Genomic DNA, 18,174 nt, shown 5'->3' with positions numbered 1-18,174 from the left:
ATATGGTATAAATTATTTGACATATATTTCTATATTCATAATTCTTTGATGGATTTAAATCAATTGTGTAAAAGCTTCACACAATTGTGTTCTACTATTAAAAACCCACACTACTTCCAATCAAACTGGTCCACACTACATATAACCAAAGTAGAAACATTAATTTGCAATGAAATTTATCCAAATTTTTGGAGAAAATTGATTCCCAATTCCTTCCTAAGTGCTGAAATAATATTTATTAGGAAAATAAATCAATGACATTTAAGAGAACTGGATATTTTATGGAAACAGGTTGAATATCATTATACTAGAGCAAACTCTGGGGAAATAGGTTTTTTTTTAATATTAAATTTCAAAAAGGCATGGGAGGTATAAGCTTCCATTGATGGAATAAATGTCATGAGGATGAAAGAACATAGGGAATATAGTCCATGGTATTATAATAGGGTTGCATGGTGGCAGAAAGTAGCTATACTTGTGGTAAATATGGTATAACTTACAGACTTGTGGAAACACTATGCTGTACATTTGAAACTAATGGAATATTGTTTGTTGACTACACTTCAATTAAAAATAAATTCTTGTCACTGACATTTCAAACTAACATTTGGTAAATTATCTCGTTCTTTAAAAAATGTATTATATAATGGAAAAAACTGCACTGGGGGAGAATCTATGTTACAATGTCAAATTGCCAAGATGATCTAACAACTACACATGCAAACTCATCTATGAGATATATGGAAATTGCTGATTATTATTTATACTGCAAGAACAATTTAGGTATATTTCTTGTAAATGAATATTAAAAACCAACTTCATTCACAATCTAGACAATTTATTACTTTTCAGTACAAATAGGTATCTCTAAGATGGGGCATATGTTTTTCTTCATATCTATGAACTCACTTGAGCCAGGATTCATATTCCACCAGGGATGTGAAATATTGGTATCTCCTGAGGATTACTGTCATTGAATCTGGAATAGAAGCTTCAGCAGCCATCAGGACACAGATCCTCAGAACCTCCTTCAGACACATGATATGAGCTCATCTACCAGCATGAAGACCTTCACAGGCAGCAACAGATCCATGAATCACTATGCTTTCCTTACACATATGTGCCTGGAACCATGCTAAGCACTAGGTTAGTAACAATGACAGTGGATACTATTGTGTCCTGGTTATAATGACATGTTACAATGGACTTCTCACGGGGATTTTTCTCCTCCTTACCTCCTTTATCCCTTGACAACAAGGAAAAGTTGTAAATAGCCTGAATTCATACAGACATTCATGATCCCACAGTAACCACAGGTTCATGGGCTTGCTCATGTGCATCACTGAATGTTCTGAGAGATCTTGTGGGTGAAGCATTCTCATCCTCATATTACTGAGGGGGAAGCTGGGGCTCAGAGTCCTTACCTGTCTTACCTCCTGCAAAGCTGCCTTTAGAGAACAGCAGCTACAAGAAACGCCCCTGGAGCAGGACCCATACTCACCAGGGCTGGGGGAGGGACCCCAATGGCTTTACCTATGAGACAGGTGGGGCACCAAACCGCAAATTAGGAAAGAGGTGACCTGGATCTGGATCCTTTGTCTCCTCAAACCCAGAATGGTTCAGCTCCCACCGCGGGGACGCATACTCTTAGGTGAGTTACAAACACCTGAAAACGGGACCCTGCAATCCCCCCCAAGTCATCTGTGCCTCTGTGGATGGAGCTGGAGAGTGTTATGCAAAGTGAAATAAGCCATACAGAGAAATATACCATATGTTTTCACTCTTATGTGGATCATGAGAAACTTAACAGGAACCCATGGGGGAGGGGAAGGAAAAAAAAAGAGAGGTTAGAGTGGGAGAGAGCCAAAACATAAGAGACTCTTAAAAACTGAGAACAAACTGAGGGTTGATGGGGGGGTGGGAGGGAGGGGTGGGTGGGTGATGGGTATTGAAGAGGGCATCTTTTGGGATGAGCACTGGGTGTTGTATGGAAACCAATTTAACAACATATTTCATATATTAAAAAAAAAAGTTGTCACAATCACCCTGTTAACCTCCGGTTTCTATGGCAACCGGGACGCTTAGGGTGGTCCTCTATCCTGGAAATGCCAGAGCATAGTCATCCACCCCCTGCCTTTTCCCTAAAAGCTCTTTAGGCTACCCATGAGAAAGCATAGTTATTAGAGGTTCAAGACTCAAACCTGATAATTGATGGAATTCTGCTCTTGTTGATGGAACAATGTCCCAGTGGTCAGAAATTGTCTTTGCCTTAAAGAGACAGTATTAAGGGGATATAAACAGCATGAAGCTGCCTCGCCTCCAACTAACTTAGTAGTCTAAACTTTAGCAAACATATTTAGTGCGTGTGTGGTGATTAACCTTCCTTTGTGTATCTATAGATCATGCATTCTTTCCTAAAAAGAACAGAGCACTCCTTCACATCAGGAAATAGGAACCCAACCCCCTTGCACAACTTCCTAGCACTGAGGATGCACCATTGAATCTGCACATAATCAAGAAATGTTATGGGCCACAGGTTCCTGGGTGGCTCAGTTGGATAGGCCTCTGACTCTTGACATTGGCTCAGGTCATGCATGATCTCAACGTTTGTGGGTTTAAGCCCCATATTGGGCTCTGCGCTGACAACATGGAACCTGCTTGGGATTCTCTCTCTTTCCCCCTCTCTCTCTGCTCCACCCCCTCTTATGCTCTCTCTCTCTCAAAATAAATAAACATTAAAAAAAAGAAATGTTATGGACCACTGTACTCCCCTTACTGATCAACTATTCTAAACTCCTTTAAAAATTATTGAGACAGAGGGGCGCCTGGGTGGCGCAGTCGGTTAAGCGTCCGACTTCAGCCAGGTCACGATCTCGCAGTCCGTGAGTTCGAGCCCCGCGTCAGGCTCTGGGCTGATGGCTCGGAGCCTGGAGCCTGTTTCCGATTCTGTGTCTCCCTCTCTCTCTGCCCCTCCCCCGTTCATGCTCTGTCTCTCTCTGTCTCAAAAATAAATAAACGTTGAAAAAAAAATTAAAAAAAAATTATTGAGACAGACAGAAACTTCAGATTTGGACTTTGGACAAGAGTCTGCCTTTTCCCCAGGCAGCTAGCCTCCTGAATAAAGCTCATATCCTTTCCAATCAAAACTTGTCTCTTGAGTATTGGCTTTTCCAGTAATGGGTGGCAGAACTTGGGATTTTGTTACCAAGCACAAAGAGCCCCAGAGACATATCCTAGGTTTCTTGGAGGTGAGCTAACCCTCCGAGGGTGAATATGTGAAATCAAGGCCATGTTAAGCAGTTAGTCATGTGTGGCAGAAAACAAAGATAATCATGTGACAAACATCTGGATATATACACAGAAAATGTCATTTAAGACGTCTCAGAATTATTTCAGGGATGCAAGCCTAAACTATAGCCCCGGGTTCCAAGTATTTTTCAATATTCACAAATCAATCAACATACTACATCACATCAATAAGAGAAAGGATAAAAACCATATGATCATTTAAATAGATGCAGAAAAAGCATTTGACAAAGTACAACATCCATTCATGATAAAAACCTTTTGCAAGATAGGTCTGGGGGAACATACCTCAACACAATAAAAGCCTTATATGAAAAGCCCACAGCCATCATCATATTACATGGTAAAAAACTGACAGCTTTTCCATAAGATCAGTAACAAGACAAGGATGTCTACTCTCACCACTTTTATTCAACATACTACTGTAAGTCCTAGCCACAGCAATTAGACAACATAAAAAAATAAAATACATCTAAATTCATAAAGAAAAAATAAAACTCTCACTATTTGCAGATTCCACATAGATAACCCTAAAGACTCCACCAAAAAACTACTAGAATTTATAAACAAATTCAGTGAAGTTGCAGGATACAAAATCAATGTACAGAAATCTGTTGTATCCTTATACACTAACAATGAACAGCAGAAATAAAAAAATTAAGAAACCAATGCCATTTACAATTGCACCAAAAATAATAAAATACATAGGAATAAGCCTAACCAAAAAGGTAAGAGACCTACTCTGAAAACTATAAAACTCTGATAAAAGAAATTGAAGAGGACACAAACAAATGGAAAAACATTCCATGCTCATGGATTAGAAGAACAAATATTGTTAAAATGCCTATGCTACACAAAGCAATCCACACATTTAATGCAATTGCTATCAAAATGCCACCAGCATTTTTCACAGAACTAGAACAAATAATCCTAAAATCTGTATGGAACCGCAAAAGACCCCAAATAGCAAAAGCAACCTTGAAAAAGAAAACCAAAACTGGAGGCATCACAATTCCAGACCTCAAGTTATATTACAAAACCATTAAGTAATAAAATGGTATGCTACTAGAATAAAATAGACACATAGATCAACAGAATAAAATAGACAATCCCAGAATAAATCCATAACCATATGGTCAACCTTAAACAAAAGAGGAATGAATATACAATGGGAAAAATATGGTCTGTTCAACAAATAGTGTTGGGAAAACTGGACAACTACATGCAAAAGAATGAAAGTGAGCCACTTTCTTACACCATACACAAAAATAAACTCAAATTGGATTAAAGACCTAAGTGTGAGACCTAAAACAATAAAAATCCTTGGAGAGAACACAAATAGTAATTTCCCTGGCATGGGTTCATGCCACATTTTTCTAGTTATATCTTCTAAGGCAAGGGAAATAAAAGTAAAAAAATAAACAACTGGGACTACATCAAAATAAAAAGTTACCACAAAGGGAAGGAAAAAACCAACAAAACTAAAAGGCAACCTACTGAATGAGAGAAGATATTTGGAAATGATATATCTGATAATGGGTTAGTGTCTAAGTATATAAAAAACTGATACAACTCAACACCCAAAAAACAATCTAATTAAAAAATAGGCAGAATACATAAACAGACATTTCTTCAAAGAAGACATCCAGGTGGCCATCAGACACATGAAAAGATGGTCAACATCACTCATCATCAGGGAAAGGCAAATCAAAACTACAATGAGACATCACCTCACACCTGTCAGAATGGCTAAAATCAGTAATACAAGAAATGACAAGTGTTGGGGAGGATGTGGAGAGAAAGGAACACTCTTGCACTGCTAGTAGGAATGCAAACTGATGCAGCCACTATGGAAAGCAGCATGGAGGTTCCTCAAAAAATTAAAAATAGAACTACCTTATGATCCAGTAATTGCACTACTATTTTTACCCAAAAAAACACAAAAGCACTAATTCAATGGGCTACATGCACCCTTAATGTTTATTGCATCATTATTTATAATACACAAACTTTGGAAAGAGCCCAAGTGTCGATCAATATATGAATGGATAAAGAAGATGTGGCATGTATATATAATACAATGGAATATTATTCAGTCAGAGAAAAATAATGAAATCTTGCCTTTTGCAATGATACGGATAGAGCTACAGAGTATAATGCTAAGCGAATTAAGTCAGTCAGAGACAGACAAATACCATATAATCTCACTTATATGTGGAATTTAAGAAACAAAACAAATAAAGGAAAAAGAGAGAGAGAAACAACCCAAGAAACAGGCTCTTAACTATAGACAACAAACTGATGGTGACCTGTTGGGGGATGGGTGAAATAGGTAATTGGGATTAAAGAGTAGAGTTATGATGAGAAAAATGAAAATAATATAATTTTTTATTTAAAGAAAATTGTTTAAACTTCTCTTTTTTCACTCGTATGATAGCCCCAGATATTTATTTGCAGCCCTTTATGTTTTTAATGTGACATATTTTTTAAAGTATAATTAGCATGTATATTGCTTGTTATATGACTTATCTTCCCATATCATTGACCATTTCTCTATTCATTAGTAGGAGTTCATTCCATACAAGGATATTAAGTAAGGTATTTAAAGATTAGTATAAAATCACCAGTAGAACAAAACCACTACTATTCTAAATACTAAATAAAAAGACGTGGGAAATGAAACACATTGTCTATTATAATAGTTTATTATTTCATGAGTTTGTAAACAATGTGACAGAACTGAACACATATGATAAAACAAATTGATCAGGTCAGTAAGAGTAAATGTGCTTAACTCCCCTAGTAAAAGTGTTTCCAAATTGCCTATTATAGAAAAATCAAAAACTATACTTTTTTCAGAAATATAACTAACATAAGGGCATTCAGCTAGGTTAAAAATTATATAATAAGGAAAGTTATACCAAGTAATTGCCAATAAGAAATGAGGGGTTATAATCTTACTATCAGAGACAGTTGAATTGAGATAAAAATGGATTTACAAAGACAAAAAAAAAGCAGTTTCTAAAGCTGAAGGCAAAAATTTACAAGGAATATGTGTGATATTAATACTTATACACCCAATCACACACCAAAAATATTCACAGAACAAAACTACAGTAAGTTCAAGGGGAAAAAAGAAGAAAATCACTAATAATAGATGATTCTAACACATTTCCCTTGATCCAAAAATGTTCAAGTAGAGACATATGTAGTTATTGTAAAGAAGACATAAAAAACAATCCCAAAAGTGATGTTATAAAGATATTCTGAATTGTAATTCTTAATAGACAAGACACTTATTTTTAAGGAGAATATGGAACATTCGTGACAATTGATTCTATCAGAGGCTGTTAAAAAAATCTTGAGCCCAAATGGAAATACAGATTAAAATTGCCAAATTTTATGAAGATAATGATAATGAAAACACAACATATCAGAATCTACCTAAAGCAACAGTCAGAGGATATTTTGAAGCATTAAATATCTATACGAGGGGTGGGAAGTAGGCAAAATGGCTGAAGAGAGTCAAAAAGTACACATTTCCATTTGTAAAATAAATAATTCATAAGGATATAATGTTGAGAATAGTGACTAAAATCAATAATCCTGTGTTGCATATTGAAAGTTACTAAGAGAGTAGAGCTTAAAATTCTCATCACAAAACCAATTTTGTACCTATGTATGGTGACAGCTGTTAATTAGACATACTGTGGTAGTCATTTCACAAAATAAATATAGAATCATTATGGTGTCCACATGAAACCAACATACTATTAAATATCAATTATATCTCAATAAAGAAGAAAGAAATGGGTAGACGTTGTCAAAATTTATAAAATTCTAATTATAAGATAAATCAGTTCTGGAAATGTAACGTATAGCATGGTGACTATAGCTAACACTAGCGTATTGTATATTTGAAAGTAGCTAAGAGAGTAGATCTTAAAAGTTCCTATCACAAGGAACAAAATAGTAACTATGTGAATTACTATGCTAATATTAGCAAAACTTTTGCTCTGTATATCAAATCATTATGTTGTGCTCCTTAAACTTTTACATTGTTACATGTCAATTATATCTTAATAAAACTAGAAAAATAAATCAAAAAAAACATTTATAATTAGAAATGCAAATAAAGGAATTGAACATCCCATTAAAAAAGCATGACCAAATGAAGGAATTTAACATTCCATTAAACAAGCATGATAGTCACAAACTAAACTATAGTAAGGAGATGAAAATAATAAAGGTAAAAACAGAAATTATTGGATTAAGAAACAATATCCCTGTTAAATCTCCATTTATATAAAGAGCACAGAGAGACCCCATTAATATGCAGAATTCCATTCTGACCTCCAGAAAGCTCTATCTGGAGGGTTTGGTCACAGCCTCTCCCTTTGAGTTCCCTTCCTTGTGATATTCAAGCTGCAGTTCATGCTTTTTTCAAAAGCATGTCAACATACCACCATCATCAAACTTCTCTCCTAGGAAGTGTCAACAAGGCATGAAAACATAACAATTAATCTCTCTCAAACAGAGGAATTGAACCTCTACAGAATGGTGCTAATTCTGTCTGAAAAACTTATAGGTATAAAAGAAGATTGTGAAATCACATACTCCAAGGCCAACAGACAAAAATCTGGTTGCAGTGGTCCAATTTGGCAGTCATTGGTGGGTTTGCAAAAGGCAGTGCAGGGCTGAACAGGGGGTAGGTTACTGGGAGAAAATGAGGCACACAGTGGGAGGGAGGTGAGAGAAGGTTTAGGTAGCCTATAAAAGGGTGGGGTAATGGAGGGTGAATGCCCTGTTCTCTAGTAGGGACTGTCTATACAATCCACACTGTACATTAGCTGACAGTGATGAGGGAAAAGATAAGTCAATGAACATAATGTAGTTTAAGGTCAACAAATAATGGATCTGCTTTAATATACATATGAATTTTCCAAGCAGAATTGGTACAAGAGTAAGCAAAGCTTTTCTTGATATTGTTTACTCTTTGCACAATGTCCTTTTCACTAAAAAAATTAACAAAATAAAAAATGGAGATAAATGTGATTTCACCTGGAGGTTAAATCCAAGATGGCAGCTCTGAGAGTTTCAGACCAGTGGGCTCCACAAGAGAGAGAGAAGATGGAGGTTGGGAGCTTGACCTCATGGGATCAGCCAGCTTTCTGGATTTTCACTTAACTGGAGAAAATCTTTTGTATCCATCACTTTTCTAAGATATTAAAAAAACACATTTTCTGGGATATCTTAACCTGAGATTGGAAGTCCAGCTCCAGTCTCAAATGACAGTGAAGGTATATCTATGATCACATATTGGAGGTGGTAGAGCTGAAATGGACATAGAAACACACACGCACACACGCACACACACACACACATTAACACAACAAACACACATACACAGAGTAATCTCAGATTAAAAAAAAGCAAATCAGGATGGTTTTATAGAGTCAAGTGTCTTTTCTTTCTTGATTACAGGAATCAATAGGAAAATTAGTATCAACCCTTAGTATAAAAACAGCACCCTGCCACTTCCTTGGGACAGTTGATCCAGATGGAATTATTCCTGGTCATCCCTTAACTATGTGGCTGCCAATAATTGCCCTCTCTTATTCATAATAACTGGGAAATTGGTCATATAATTCAACTGAGAAGCCATATACAGTACAACACAACATTTTGCCAATGGATTTGATATATTCTGAACCCCAGATCATAAACTCACATGATTTAACCTGTCTTTGATGATCCCAAAGGCACCTGAGAATCTAGCGGTGTCTCAGAGTCACTGATTATTGCTAGACAATACTAGGAGATACAGCAGGTTTGGTAAGTGTATCCTGGATCTGGGTATTCACTCTGAAAATACTTTATTTGAATAAGACTTACAACATATTTGCTCTGCATGTCATTCTGCAAACACAAAATGAACAATACAGGGAGCTTCACTTTGTTCATCCATAGTTACTACATTTTTGATAATGAAAATGCATTATTTGTATAAATGAAGTTATAAAAACACTAACAAAAAATTAAAGGTAAAATTCAGGGTGTTTGTTTCCAAAGAAAACAAGAGTTTACTGTGGTGAGAAATCAGCCAAACTTCCCATAATAGTGAGGAATAGTTAACATGTATAGCTCATGTATCCTCCTTTTTATTCTGAGAGGCTCCAGCTCACATGATAGCTACAGGGTTATGCAGTACTCCAAGTTTCTGACAAAGCTGATCCCTTTGGCCTTCAAAAAGTATAAGTCTGTAATTCCTTTCTGAATATGGCTTCAAAGTGGATGTCTTGGCCATGAGCTCCTCTTTGACATTATCTAGTGCCCACTGGTGATCCATAGATTCCCATTCCATCTTGAAAGCTTTGTTGGTGTCTGTGAACATGGCTATGGTGGCTCCACACTTCTGCTCCTGCAACATTCACTAACCATTCAGTCAGTGGCATTATCCTGGCCCAGAATCAGAGCAAATACTCTGAGGCCTGAAGACATTGAGGAAGTACCAGGATGAATAACTCACCTAGGATTCATCTAATGTGAATAAATTCCTTGCTGTAGCATAGGCTTAAAGAGAGAAGCAGTGGATCTTGTTTCTGATGAAGCCTGAAGTGACATGTTGATCCATTTACAAATAAGAAACATACAAAGCAGATGGTGTGTGTGTGTGTGTGTGTGTAGAATATGGAATATTACTCAGCCATAAAAAATGAGATCTTATCATTGTGACAACATGGAGGGACCTAGGGGGTATAATGGTAATTGAAATATCTCAGACAGAAAGATGAATACCAGGGGCGCCTGGTTAAGCGTCCAACTTCGGCCCAGGTCATGACCTCACAGTCCATGAGTTTGAGCCCCGCGTTGAGCTCCGTGCTGACGGCTTGGAGCCTGGAGCCTGCTTTGGGTTCTGTGTATCCCTCTCTCTCTGCCTCTCCTGAGCTCATGCTCGCACTCTGTCTCTGTCAAAAATAAAGAAACTTAAACAAAATTAAAAAAACAAAAGAAAGATGAATACCATATGATTTCAGTCACGTTTAGAAACTTAAAAATAAACAAAACAAAGGAACAAGCAAAAATCAGACTCAATATAGAGGAGAAACGGTGATTGCCAGAGGGGAAGTGGGTGGAGAAATGGGAAAAACCGATAAAAGGGATTAAGAGGAACAAGCTTCCAGTTATAAAAAAAAAAAAAATAGATCACAGAGATGGAAAACACAGCATAGGGAATATTGTCAATAATATTGCATTAATGTCATATGGTGGCTACACTTACCCTGGTGAACATTGAGTAATGCATAGAATTGTCAAATCAATATGTTGCACATATGAATGTAATATAACATTGTATTATAATTATACTTCAATTTAAAAATAAATAAATACATAAGAGAGAAAGAATCATAGAGAGGCTATCTGTAACATTACATTTCATCATGTCTGTGAGCATTGTGGGATGAGTCAGAGAAGAAGTAAGGTACTACATTCCTTTTAGATTTTTTTTGAAAAATCAACTTCCAGTTTGTTGAAGAAATATTTTCTGACTGGTTAAGTGGGAAAAATAATCACTGTACCTGTTATTTAGTTGTACTGCCAAAAGTACGTTCAAGTTTTAAACCCAGATACCTATGAATGAGGACTTGGAAAGAGGGTCTTTGAAGATGTAATCAGGTAAAGTAAAATGAGGTCATTAGTGCAGGCCCTAATCCAATACAATTTATGGCATTATAAGGAACTGGAAATGCCATTGAAGACAAGAATATGTGGGCAGAACATGTGATGACAGAAGCAAAGTCTACAGTGACATTGCTTCAAGCAAGGAACATCAGGGATTGATGGTCACCACCAGAAGCCAGGAAGAGGCACGGATTCTCCCTAGTGTACCAATGTGCAAGGCCCTACTGGCACCTTGATTTCAAACTTTTATCATCCATAACTGTGAGAAACTCAATTTCTGTTATGTTAAGCTACTAGCTTGTATATTTTATTGCACATGGAAACTAATAGAGAACCTTAGTTTTTGTTTCTTTTTTGGATTTGTTGCTTTGCTGTGATTAACAATAAGGCTCTATCTTATGACAGGAGCAGCAGTAGCAGTAGCATTTACTGGTTACATGCACTTACTAAGAAGCTACACAGCGTCAGTTCACATCTAAACCTTAAAACTTAGCAGCGCTATCAACAATAGCCAAATTATGGACAGGGCATAAATGTCCATCAGCTGATGAATGCATAAAGATGTGGTTTTATATACAATGGAATTCAACTTGCTAATGAGAAAGAATGAAATGATGCCATTTGCAGCAACATAGATAGAACTGGAAGGTATTATGCTAAGTGAAATAAGTCAGTCATAGAAGGACATATATGTTTTCACTCATATGTGGAAGTTGAGAAACTTAGCAGAAGACCATGGAGGAAGGAGGGGTAAAAATAGTTACAGAGAGGGAGGGAGGCAAACCATAAAAGACCCTTAAATACAGAAAACAAACTGAGGGTTGATGAGGGGCAGGTAGGGGAGAGGGGAAAATGGGTGATGGGCATTGAGGAGGGCACTTGTTGGGATGAGCACTGGGTGTTGTGTGTGAGCAATGAATCATGGTAGTCTAACCCCGAAACCAGGAGTACACTGTACACACTGTATGTTAGCCAACTTGACGATAAGTTATATTATTAAAAAAGTAAAGTGAAAAAAATAACTTGCCAGCCCTGCCTGTGCTGTACCTCAGTTCCCAGATTTTGAAAGTTGGGCAAAAAAAAAAATAGTTGTTCCTCATAAATTGTTGTGAAGCTTAACGAGTAAGTATAGCTTTAGCACTAATGCCAGTTTTGGGCAAGGAAAAAGCAACAATAAATGTAAATCATGCTATCATTAATACCACGTCAGAATGGACAATTAAAGTTTTGACTGCCATTTTTATTATTGTGTGCATTTATGTTGTATGGCATGGATTGACCTTCATAATATAACATTTATGATAAAAAATGTTTACAAGGCTGTAGGTAAGATATATGTATGTTCTTTTGCAGAACTTCTAACATGGTCACACCATTTTCTCACTTTACATGCTGTAGGAAGCACTCATATAATCAGCAGATACTATGTTCAGTCACTTTTTTATCATCTGTGTTCAGTCTTAGAGTTCCCAGGCTCCACCAACCCAAAACAGTGTTTCAGTGTTTCTTGACTATGAAACATCTTCCCTTTGGGAATAGTTTTCTGGCTTTCATTCACAATGTTACTCATCTAGGCCTAAATATCCAGACCCTAATCTGGACCATCCTGGTAAGATAAGGCAGTGATTGTAGGAAGTGCCATTTTCTGTGTCTAGACTAACACCCAAAACCTTAGATCGGTTTAGAGATGCCTCCTAATTTGAACTTGAGCTGATTATTATTAAAAGTACTGTGCATGTAAATATTTTCCTTTCCTTTTACTATTTTGGTTGCACAAGTAAGATACTTTAAATTAATATTTTAATTCACCTGTGTTGGTTGCTCTGGGCCCTGGGCTAAAGAAGTCTGTGACTAAACTTCCCCCTGAATCCTGCTGTTGAAGCATCCCCCGTCTAGAAGCTGTGGGCTGAGAAACAGAGGAAGATGGCGGCGTAGGAGGATGCTGGGCTCACCGCGCGTCCCGCTGATCACTTAGATTCCACCTACACCTGCCTAAATAACCCAGAAAACCGCCAGAGGATTAGCAGAACGGAGTCACCGGACCCAAGTGCAGACGAGAGGCCCACGGAAGAGGGTAGGAAGGGCGGCGAGGCGGTGCGCGCTCCACGGACTGGCGGGAGGGAGCCAGGGCGGAGGGGCGGCTCGCCAGCCAAGCAGAGCCCCCGAGTCCGGCTTGCAAAAGCGGAGGGGCCTGACGGACTGTGTTCCCACAGCAAGCGCGACTTAGCGTCTGGGAGGTCATAAGTTAACAGCTCTGCTTGGAAAGCGGGAAGGCTGGAGGACAAAGGGAGGGAGAGCTGCTGAGCCCCCGGAGGACAGAGCTCAGTTTGGTGGGGAACAAAGGCGCTCGCCAGCGCCATCTCCCCCGCCCATCCCCCAGCCAAAATCCCAAAGGGAACCGGTTCCGGCCAGGGAAATTGCTCGCTCTGCGCAAACACCCAACTCTGTGCTTCTGCGGAGCCAAACCTCCGGCAGCGGATCTGACTCCCTCCAGCTGCCACAGGGCCCCTCCTGAAGTGGATCACCTAAGGAGAAGCAAGATAAGCCTGCCCCCCCAGCCGCCGTGCACCTTGCCTTCCCACCCCAGCTAATACGCCAGATCCCCAGCATCACAAGCCTGGCAGTGTGCAAGTAGCCCAGACGGGCCATGCCACCCCACAGTGAATCCCGCCCCTAGGAGAGGGGAAGAGAAGGCACACACCAGTCTGACTGTGGCCCCAGCGGTGGGCTGGGGGCAGACATCAGGACTGACTGCGGCCCCGCCCACCAACTCCAGTTATACACCACAGCACAGGGGAAGTGCCCTGCAGGTCCTCACCACACCAGGGACTATCCAAAATGACCAAGCGGAAGAATTCCCCTCAGAAGAATCTCCAGGAAATAACAACAGCTAATGAGCTGATCAAAAAGGATTTAAATAATATAACAGAAAGTGAATTTAGAATAATAGTCATAAAATTAATCGCTGGGCTGGAAAACAGTATACAGGACAGCAGAGAATCTCTTGCTACAGAGATCAAGGGACTAAGGAACAGTCACGAGGAGCTGAAAAACGCTTTAAAGGAAATGCAAAACAAAATGCAAACCACCACGGCTCGGATGGAAGAGGCAGAGGAGAGAATAGGTGAACTAGAAGATAAAGTTATGGAAAAAGAGGAAGCTGAGAAAAAGAGAGATAAAAAAATCCAGGAGTATGAGGGGAAAATTAGAGAACTAAGTGATACACTAAAAAGAAATAATATACGCATAATTGGTATCCCAGAGGAGGAAGAGAGAGGGAAAGGTGCTGAAGGGGTACTTGAAGAAATTATAGCTGAGAACTTCCCTGAACTGGGGAAGGAAAAAGGCATTGAAATCCAAGAGGCACAGAGAACTCCCTTCAGACGTAACTTGAATCGATCTTCTGCACGACATATCATAGTGAAACTGGCAAAATACAAGGATAAAGAGAAAATTCTGAAAGCAGCAAGGGGTAAACGTGCCCTCACATATAAAGGGAGACCTATAAGACTCGTGACTGATCTCTCTTTTGAAACTTGGCAGGCCAGAAAGAATTGGCACGAGATTTTCAGGGTGCTAGACAGAAAAAATATGCAGCCGAGAATCCTTTATCCAGCAAGTCTGTCATTTAGAATAGAAGGAGAGATAAAGGTCTTCCCAAACAAACAAAAACTGAAGGAATTTGTCACCACTAAACCAGCCCTACAAGAGATCCTAAGGGGGACCCTGTGAGACAAAGTACCAGAGACATCACTACAAGCATAAAACATACAGACATCACAATGACTCTAAACCCGTATCTTTCTATAATAACACTGAATGTAAATGGATTAAATGCGCCAACCAAAAGACATAGGGTATCAGAATGGATAAAAAAACAAGACCCATCTATTTGCTGTCTACAAGAGACTCATTTTAGACCTGAGGACACCTTTAGATTCAGAGTGAGGGGATGGAGAACTATTTATCATGCTACTGGAAGCCAAAAGAAAGCTGGAGTAGCCATACTTATATCAGACAAACTAGACTTTAAATTAAAGGCTGTAACAAGAGATGAAGAAGGACATTATATACTAGTTACAGGGTCTATCCATCAGGAAGAGCTAACAATTATAAATGTCTATGCGCCGAATACCGGAGCCTCCAAATATATAAAACAATTACTCATAAACAGAAGCAACCTTATTGATAAGAATGTGGTAATTGCTGGGGACTTTAACACCCCACTTACAGAAATGGATAGATCATCTAGACACACGGTCAATAAAGAAACAAGGGCCCTGAATGAGACATTGGATCAGATGGACTTGACAGATATATTTAGAACTCTGCATCCCAAAGCAACAGAATATACTTTCTTCTCGAGTGCACATGGAACATTCTCCAAGATAGATCATATACTGGGTCACAAAACAGCCCTTCATAAGTTTACAAGAATTGAAATTATACCATGCATACTTTCAGACCACAATGCTATAAAGCTTGAAATCAACCACAGGAAAAAGTCTGGAAAACCTCCAAAAGCATGGAGGTTAAAGAACACCCTACTAACGAATGAGTGGGTCAACCAGGCAATTAGAGAAGAAATCAAAAAATATATGGAAACAAACGAAAATGAAAATACAACAATCCAAACGCTTTGGGATGCAGCGAAGGCAGTCCTGAGAGGAAAATACATTGCAATCCAGGCCTATCTCAAGAAACAAGAAAAATCCCAAATACAAAATCTAACAGCACACCTAAAGGAAATAGAAGCAGAACAGCAAAGGCAGCCTAAACCCAGCAGAAGAAGAGAAATAATAAAGATCAGAGCAGAAATAAACAATATAGAATCTAAAAAAACTGTAGAGCAGATCAACGAAACCAAGAGTTGGTTTTTTGAAAAAATAAACAAAATTGACAAACCTCTAGCCAGGCTTCTCAAAAAGAAAAGGGAGATGACCCAAATAGATAAAATCATGAATGAAAATGGAATTATGACAACCAATCCCTCAGAGATACAAACAATTATCAGGGAATACTATGAAAAATTATATGCCAACAAATTGGACAACCTGGAAGAAATGGACAAATTCCTGAACACCCACACTCTTCCAAAACTCAATCAGGAGGAAATAGAAAGCTTGAACAGACCCATAACCAGCGAAGAAATTGAATCGGTTATCAAAAATCTCCCAACAAATAAGAGTCCAGGACCAGATGGCTTCCCAGGGGAGTTCTACCAGACATTTAAAGCAGAGATAATACCTATCCTTCTCAAGCTATTCCAAGAAATAGAAAGGGAAGGAAAACTTCCAGACTCATTCTATGAAGCCAGTATTACTTTGATTCCTAAACCAGACAGAGAGCCAGTAAAAAAAGAGAACTACAGGCCAATATCCCTGATGAATATGGATGCCAAAATTCTCAATAAGATACTAGCAAATCGAATTCAACAGCATATAAAAAGAATTATTCACCATGATCAAGTGGGATTCATTCCTGGGATGCAGGGCTGGTTCAACATTCACAAATCAATCAACGTGATACATCACATTAACAAAAAAAAAGAGAAGAACCATATGATCCTGTCAATCGATGCAGAAAAGGCCTTTGACAAAATCCAGCACCCTTTCTTAATAAAAACCCTCGAGAAAGTCGGGATAGAAGGAACATACTTAAAGATCATACAAGCCATTTATGAAAAGCCCACAGCTAACATCATCCTCAACGGGGAAAAACTGAGAGCTTTTTCCCTGAGATCAGGAACACGACAGGGATGCCCACTCTCACCGCTGTTGTTTAACATAGTGCTGGAAGTTCTAGCATCAGCAATCAGACAACAAAAGGAAATCAAAGGCATCAAAATTGGCAAAGATGAAGTCAAGCTTTCGCTTTTTGCAGATGACATGATATTATACATGGAAAATCCGATAGACTCCACCAAAAGTCTGCTAGAACTGATACATGAATTCAGCAAAGTTGCAGGATACAAAATCAATGTACAGAAATCAGTTGCATTCTTATACACTAATAATGAAGCAACAGAAAGACAAATAGAAGCTGTGGGCTGAGTCCTGGGCCATCTCAGGCACTTGCCTCCAATCCCTCCTCTGTGGGTTCCCTGCTTGACTAACTGGGAGGTTAAACCCATGAACCTGCTTATTTGAAGAGAACAGAAAGAATCATGTTGTGAAAGTACTTTTGTCTTATGACCTTCACTAAACCCTGGGGAGTGGAGACATCCTAGGACTGAGGAATGTAAGGTTTATTTGAGAGACATAATTGTTCTTCCTTAGACATCTGTAGTGTCCCTGAAGCCACTCACTGGGACTGTTATGTCATAGATTCATAACTTAATGCTGTAGCTACTGTATTACCTAATTCCTTGCTTTAGGAATATTCTATATCTGACCACATTCTTATTGGCATGGATGGGAATATTTATTTTTTTCTTGTTATTTTTTGCTCCTAAACCCAAGTGCTTTTATTACAAATAAAAATGGAAAAGATAGGGGAGGAAGAAATCATTAGAACTCTTAATGTCTATTACTTACAGATAAGCATTTTTCATTGCAAAATTTTTTTTAGAAATTTTACTATGTAAGTGTAATTATATTTGATTACAGTAATGAGGAAATATCCTACTGACAGTTTTGTAAACGGCTTTTTATGGTGAGGAAAACAGGCCCCATTTTCAGATGTTTGGGACTCAGCTAAGAATGTGGGTCCCCGTGAAGGGGGCTGAACTACCCTGGGCTGTTGGGAGACTAAGGGATCCAGATTCAAGTCACCTCTTTCCTGTTGTGGAGCTCAATGACCCACCTATCTCATAAGTCAAACCATTGGCATTAGTCTGGCCACAATGAGCATGGGTCCTGCTTGAAGGGTGTCCTGGAGCTGCTTTCCTCTAAAGGCAGGGGTGCAGGAGTGAAGGCAAGTAAAAACTCTTGAGTCCCAGCCTCTCCCTCTGTAAAATGGGGGTGATAATGCTTCACAAACAGGACCACTAAGAACAGTCAGTGATACACATGAGCAAGCCCGTGGCCCTGTGGTTACTGCAGGATTGTGAATGTCTATATGAATTCAGGCCACTTCTTTTTCCTTTTCAACTTTGTTGTTAAGGTGTAGATGAGGACAGGAAGAGAAAACGGCCCTGGTGGTCCCATGACATGTGGCCCTGGTGGTCCCAGGTCCATTATGACA

The 18,174-nt window shown here is 38.7% G+C and overlaps 1 pseudogene; it reads right to left on the bottom strand.

Annotated features, from left to right (window-relative positions):
- Positions 1-9,551: 9,551 nt before the first annotated feature.
- Positions 9,552-18,167, bottom strand: LOC124509304 (ER membrane protein complex subunit 3-like; annotated as a pseudogene).
- Between the last annotated feature and the right edge of the window lie 7 nt (positions 18,168-18,174).

The sequence above is a fragment of the Lynx rufus genome, unplaced genomic scaffold (assembly GCF_022079265.1).
Source record: "Lynx rufus isolate CCGP_SWC_20201006 ecotype Redwood Valley unplaced genomic scaffold, mLynRuf1.p SCAF_14, whole genome shotgun sequence".
Taxonomy (NCBI): Eukaryota; Metazoa; Chordata; class Mammalia; order Carnivora; family Felidae; genus Lynx; species Lynx rufus.
The sequence above is the reverse complement of the archived record's forward strand: the minus strand, read 5'-3'. Positions and strand labels throughout refer to the sequence as shown.